The following is a 6,626-nucleotide window of genomic DNA, read 5'->3' as shown; positions in this document are numbered from 1 at the left end:
TCAGCCTGTTCAGTTTACCTCAAAGGATTCCAGTCACCCGGCACAACATCTTTTTTCTCGGCGGCGAAACCATTATGTTGTTGCCCAGGCTAGGACTACTCTAGAAGATCAGTAGTCAGGACCAGTTGCTTCCCTTCCAGTCGCTTCCTCAGATTCTGGATCCCTCTCTCAGGTTCGTCGATCTCTCGACTTTTCTCGTTGCAGAATTTGAGTCTTTAGAAAGAGTTTTTCCCAAGAGAGCTTACCTCATGTCAGTTCAATCTTCTCATTCACCTGAATCATTTGCTTCAGCCTGAAATCTTTCTTGCTGGAGAGATGCTATGCAGGAAGAAGGAAAAAAAGAAGAAAGAAGACTGGACTGAGTCTTATTGCCGGAAACAAGCCATTGGCTGCAAGTAGATTTACAAGATCAAGCATAAAGCATATAGCTCGCGTCAGAGATACAACGCTAGCTAAAGGATTCCTTCCAAAATCTTGAGTCGACCCCCTTAAAAGATAGGGGAAAGATTTGCCCGCTAAAACACCATTCGTGGCATTCTTGCCTTGGCTGCAATCAAAATGCCCTGATTTCAATCAACTTGACGTGAAGAATGCCTTTAAACAAGATAAGGGAAGCGGGGATTCGCAAGAATATCTTTCTATTCAGCCTCCTCTAACTCCAGGCTAATCTTCTCCTAGGAATCCTATAACTTGTTTGTTGGTATGCAAGCTCAATAAAGCTATTTACGGATCTATATGCTTTGATTGGCTAAAGCAGGCACCAAGAGCTAAGAAGGGGGCCCTGCTTGAAGAAATTTAGCTTGTTTCTCACTGCTTGATTTTGGATAAAGGGTTTTGGCTACAGTAGAACCATGGGGATTCTGAGATTTTGTTTGTCAACGTCATGATCGTTGCCTCATCCTTCTTATATACGTGAAACATTTTAACCGGGAATGATTCTTCTCTTAGATTCGATTTCATCAAGGAGCTTGACAACCAATTTCTCTTCCTCTTTCATCCGCTGTTTTACTTTCTCGGCATGGAGGTATCTCGCTCTACCTCTGAACTTCGCCTAACCCAAACAACGTATACTAAAAAATGGAATTCTTATCTCATCGAGACTGCCCTGTGCTACGCCCGACAACTCATCAAGCAATTTCTTTGAGCTTTCATTTCAGTGATGAGGTCCCAAAGAGGGAAGTAGGGCTCCTATTGACTAAAGGTGGATTCTTCGCTTTCCTTTAGAATGAAACTATTCAGCCCCTACTCTTAAAAAGGCAGGCTGCCCTGACGACCGACACTCTACCTCAGGCTTTTGTTCTTGGTCGGAATCTCATTTCTTGGAGCGCTAAGAAGCAGCCCCTGCCTTACCTCTTCAACATCTATAAAAAAGCCTTTCTCCTTTGATTGAATAATAATAAAGTCAAGTCAAGCTTTTTGAAGCAAGCTGCTAGAACGCTCCCGCGCTTTACTAATAACAAAGTCAAGGCTCTGATCATCGAGAGTAGTTTTCAGATACAAAAAACAAAGAAAATATCAACATTTGTCTTATGACTTTCTGTTTTCCAACAACAATTACACATTCCCTCGGCCTCTGATTACAGTCGAAGTGCCATTGCCCATATATGAAGAACCAGTTCTTCAATCATATCTGTACCAAATTCTGCCTTTCGGAAGAAAATCTGATGCGAGGACCCGATCCGCCAACTATTTGGAAATGTTGGCAAACAGGGCCAATGTAGTGACCAAGACTACCTTTTTCTGATCATCATGGCTCTTTGTTTCCCTTTACCCAGCACTCAAAACTCAAGTGACCTTTCTTCTTGCAGGACCAACACTCTATCTATGTTTTTCAGGTCCTTCTCAGTGCTTATTCTTTGTTTTGAAACATATTCTTTTGCACAGCATTAGTCTTTTCAAACTGCTGTTCAAATCTCTTTTCAGCCGGAGCCTAAAGAAAATGGGAGGATCAATCATAGAACAAGGAGGAGTTTCACAGGAGAGAGTGGTTGTCAAAGACTCAAATGACTGAAGCGAACTTCCCGGTCACTGATCACTCTTTTATATAGTGTTGACTCTCCTAAAAATTCTTTGAGAATCTTCTTCATCTTGTCTAAGTGCTGATACATGCTCGTCCCTTCAAGCATCTTGCTTGGAAAAAACCATTGCCGAAGAAAATGTTTACCATTGTCACTGACTCATACATTCCCCTAAAGAGGTACAGGGGAGTCTCCCATCTTTCTCATGCGAACTCAATGTGTCCCACTGAAACGAGTACTTATCCTTGACCACCATTAGCACAGCTTCGAAGAACTTTTTGTTTCTCGTCTACAACTATCGATGCTGTTCATATGCTTTCTTTTGTTGTTTGGCTACAACAACATCACTCACTTGATTGAAGAAGCCATTAGCGCCAGATCTGCGTCTCTTTTCTCAAGAATGAAAAAAAAAGGATCCTGTTCTTTGAGAAGCAACTGTATTCTCATCTTCCAAACATATACATTTAGAGGTTCTATTCCATTTTGCGATCCTTGACAATCGTATGCGTTAATGCAGTAATCATATCAGCAACTATAGATCCAGAAGATTGTATCGCTACCATATCTGCATAACCTGGACTCTCATACCAGATGATAACCATCTTTAGCTGAAAGAAAGAACAAATTGATAGGAATGTGCAGAGCTGAGACCTGCTGTTGTTGAGTGGTAGTAAATGAGAAAGAGAGTTTGATTTGATTCGAAAAACAGTATCTATATTGATAGAAATATCTAAAGCGTTTCAAATATGAAAATAGAAAACTCTTTGAGATCACTCTACTCTCTCTAGAAAACGGATTTCTTGTGTGTATCCTACTCTCATCTCAAAACCCAACCTCAGAAAAACAGCATGCTTTCCCTGAATTTGTTTGTGCCCTGCAGATGGAGTCCTTTTAAAAGACCCAATCCCCCAAGGGGCGTGTCTAACTACCTCATGGATAGCATCCACAAGACAATTAGCCTAGAAATGGATGCATCCTTTTGCTCTCTCTCATGACCCCCTAGAAAATTGGAAGGTCACAAACCGCCCTCTACAGTTTCTAATGGGAAATGGTGCTAAAGCAAGACCCGTGACTACGAAAAATGACTGCTCAATCAAGACTTGAGTCACCTTGGAGTAAGTCAAGCCACATACTCAACAACGTCTCCCTCCGTCTGAACTGTGGAATCGAAACACAAACGAATAACTTCAAAGACTGGATCTGCAGATCTACATGTATTACAAAATGCGGGTTTTCTTCAATCAGGTTCTCAAGGAACTTCAAAAGACCAAACGATTGAATCCCAAACTCTTTCTGGCGGAACCTCCCGAGTTTTGAGAGAAAAACCACGATTTTAGCGAGATTTAGAAAATGTTTCAAAGCAGCGAAACCTCGAGATACTTTTCACTTGTATTCTGCGAGTCTGAGACCTTACGACTACTCGACGCAAGCCCTTATCTCGACAAAATCCCCTAAAAGTCTCCTCGACTATTCTGAAATAAAAAAAAGCCACCCAACGACCTCTCATGGATTGAGTTACATAGTGCCACCCAGGTTTGGAACCCACTTTTGAGAAGTGAATGTGCACGCATGCATCATAACCTAATTGGTCGTTGGTCCAAGGGGTCCATAGAAGAAAAATCAGATATTCTTTTGCCTTTGTAAGAGAGAAAGAGTCGAAACAAAGGGTAAGCTCTAAGGAAGATTTGCTCAGGGCTGTTCACTTTCATTTGGTCACCTAGTATCTTGAATGAAACCTCTTTTCTTGCGGGGGCAGGAGTGGAAACGTCTGAGAGAGCGCTTGGCGAAAGAATCGTGTGGCGCAGTGAAAGGTTGAACGTTGGGGTTTTCGGCCCCCCTCCCCTTATCTTCACCTAATTGTCGAAGAGGTGAGTTGAGTATCCACTCTCTCGTGCCTTTGCTTGTTCTTGTTCGTCTATTCAGGACGAGGCAGCCCACATACATGAAGAGAAGAAGAGAGGGGGGTGGCTCCTTGATATTAAGGCATCAAGGCGGTCGAAGAAAAGAAGGCCACAAGTGGAAGCAACCGATGCTTTGGTCATTCACCTTCCTTGCTGCCAGTTTGTGCTTGCTCTCATGCTGGCAAAAGCTGGGGTTTCGGTCGGTTTTACCTACTATTGGATTTGAACCAATGATTCTCGTCATATGAAAGCGATACTCTAACCGCTGAGTCAAGTAGGTCAACCTGAGTAAAGTCAGAGAAAATAGACCCGCAACCAGAGTTCCCCTTACTATACTATACCTAGAGTTCCCCTTACTATACAATGGGGAGCAGAGCGCTAAGAAGAGAAAGAAAGCATTATCACTATACCGAAATTCAGCTGCGGCTAGCACGCTAAGATCAACAACTTGGAAAACGTGGAGCCTTTCTTTCTCGGTCGTCTGTCTTTCTCGTTGTGGATTCCGATTCATGCGGTCGTTCTCCGCTGCATTCATCTTTTCACTCCCCACTCTCCACCATAACAAAATGTTTCCACTATATCTCAGGAGTCGTCAAAGGAAGGCGGGTCCATGTAGGCAAAAATGAACTAATTGGGCATACTACAATGGATCAGTTCATTCAACAAGATCCGTTCGGATCGGACCAGGATGAATTGGATTGGTCTAACCTCTCGCTCGGATGTCAAACTCTCCCACTGCCGATAGATGTCCCATGCCACCTTTCGTGAACAGCTCCGAAAATGAATGAATTGTGATATAGCACCGAATAAGCCACAGCTCTATTACTGACTCGAAATCTATCAAGGACTTGTTGGAAGAGAAAAGAGGGAGCCCTATACCATACATCCTGCTGCCTCGGGACGACTGCACGTTACATCATAGCAACACGACAAAATGAAGGCGAAAACAAAGGCCCCTAACTCGAGAACAAAGCAAGGGATTGAGCAGCGCGAAAGCCACGATAATACACCTGACTCTTTCATTTGAATTTCTAAATAGAAAGTCAAGGCGTTAGCGCTTTAGAAAGATTGCAGGGCGTTGAGGCTTGACTAAGAATCTCGAAAGGGCTTTTGAAGCTTACTCTGCTACAGCGAACCGTTAGGTTAGCAGGGTGCCCCGGTTTGGGGGCTTAAAGGACTTAGCGCCATGACAAGGGGTATCAGAGCCAAAGGTTCGACCAAGCCATGGCTAGTGGGAAAAAACTGTAGGCTAGTGTCCTCGAAGAGGCTGGGAGCAGACTCGTAATCGTGTGGACGCTTTGTTACACAACAAATAGAAGGGACAAATTTCGAGCGAGCGGGTTGCTTCTCCGGAGAAAGATGTGCTGGTTAGGCGGACCAAAAGACGTAAAGAAGGTGGAGCAAAGTGCAATTAGATCGATTTTGAGGACGAGTTTCAGGAAGAATGGAGGGGGAGGGTTCCGGTTGTGGTCCGACATGTTGATGAGCCTCAAGCAAACAGGCTACAACCTACGCCAAAATGGCCAAGACTGAGGGGAGGGGCAGAACAGGCAGCTAGCCTGCTAGATTGAATGAAAGTACTTAGCCAGGGGCAGTCGAGACTAGGCAAAGAAAGAAAGAGCAAGGGCCTAAAGTCTCGAAAAGTCAAGGACTCCAAGAAGAAGCCAAGCATGAGGCCAAGAAATGCGAGCTCGAGATAAAGAGCCAAAGAAGCGGACCGAGAAGAAAGAAGGAAGGCTGAATCTGCTCCAAGCCCTAAAACAAAATGGAAAGAGTTCCTTAAATTGGATTAATCTCGTCCAATTGGAAATGATAACAAAATGCATAGGTCATTAGAAGGAGTTCCAATAAGCAGATAAACATTAGAAGGAGTTCCAATAAGCGAATAAATAGAGTATACCACCTTACTCCTCTATGAATGAGGGAGAAAGCAAATGGAAGAACCCGCGAATATGAGAAAAACTCAATCAAATTCATTGTTAGCCAAGGCGTGGTAAAGACAAGATAGACTTTGACCAGACGTGCTCGGAATCTGTTTCGATCTGGGTAAAGCTACTGGGTAGGATTACCTCACTCATTCCCTTCTGTAGGTATGTTTGCTCTGGAACCGATATGACCTGACCTGAACTTTACAATAAAGAAAAGAAAGAAAAGAGAATTGAAAGACGAAAGCAAGACAACAAGACAAGATGAATTAGACTGATCCTGTAAAGACAATGAATTCTCAAATTCTACTTCTGTCTATTTTTAGGGATATTTTTGAGGTCAAAAAGTTCTTTCGGCCCTTGTTCAAGATTGAACGGAGACTCAAGCAAGACAAGATTCATTCTCCTTTAATGTGTTTGAATCAATAGGGGAAGGTTTTTCTCATCCAGCCAGCCAGCCGGCCAAGGGGATGTTAGATAAAACCTGAGTTTTACCGTTTTTCTTATTCACACGATTTCAGAAAATCGTCAGTTTGACCATTTGACAAATCACGTCGAATGGATCACCATAGTTTTAGACTGAAATTTTGTAGGGAGTGGCACAGATTTAGTTGGCCACTCTACAGCCAATTTTAGAATCCTTTTTACTTTAAATAGGAGATTGGTTCAGAAAATAAAACAACCTGAACACAGTCAAGATCGGTGTATATCATTGCAGAGGAGCCAACCTATCAACAAACAAGTTGAATAGCTCAAGTGGTTAGAGCTTTGATCTAATATCA

Source organism: Cucurbita maxima, unplaced genomic scaffold (assembly GCF_002738345.1).
Source record: "Cucurbita maxima cultivar Rimu unplaced genomic scaffold, Cmax_1.0 Cma_Scf00008, whole genome shotgun sequence".
Classification (NCBI taxonomy): domain Eukaryota; kingdom Viridiplantae; phylum Streptophyta; class Magnoliopsida; order Cucurbitales; family Cucurbitaceae; genus Cucurbita; species Cucurbita maxima.
This window is presented reverse-complemented; position numbering follows the sequence as displayed.